This window comes from Penaeus japonicus, unplaced genomic scaffold (assembly GCF_977035675.1).
Source record: "Penaeus japonicus unplaced genomic scaffold, GWHDUDI00000001_assembly GWHDUDI00000028, whole genome shotgun sequence".
Classification (NCBI taxonomy): Eukaryota; Metazoa; Arthropoda; class Malacostraca; order Decapoda; family Penaeidae; genus Penaeus; species Penaeus japonicus.
Window position 1 is genome coordinate 2,361,481 of NW_028234430.1, and position 821 is coordinate 2,362,301.

Sequence of the window (821 nt, forward strand, 5' to 3'; positions counted from 1 at the left end):
AACTCATACAAAACAATCAAAAACTATCTAAAAAAAAACATAACTATATATATAAGAAATAGACTCTGACAATATCGACAAAACTAACACAAATAAATCACAATACTATATAAAAATAAAAACTATAACATCCAAAAATCAAACTCTAAAACTACTTACTCATCTGATATAACTAAATATATAATATATATATATCTCTAAAAAAATAGCAATATAGCTAGAAAGATAGATAGAAAGCAAGAAAGACAGAATAACATAAAAAATAATATCTATTATATATATATATATTATAACTCTCAATATAATATATGTATATAACACACTTGTAAAAAAGATAAAAAAATGTATAAGTAAAAAAACTCAATATATATAAATTTGTATATATTACTATCATGTCTAAATGTTTTTATATCAGATATAAATAATATCAGTATATAAAAAAAAATATATCAAAATCTAAATAAATATTTATATATATAAATATAAATATCTGTATATAAGGAGTTTAAATGCGTGAAAACAATATATATATAAAAACTATCTAAAATATATATAAAAAAAAATATAAATATATCACTACACAAACTAACTATATACACATACACATATTAAACATAACTACCAATCTATAAAATCTAAAATCTCAATATATAAATATAAATATATATATATAAACATCAATACAGTAAAAAGAACGAACTAACAAATACTAAATATCTAACCATATAACATATATATATCAATCTACTATATATATATATATATGCTTTATATTCTAATATATATAACAAAAAAACACTAAGAATATCAGAATATGCAAA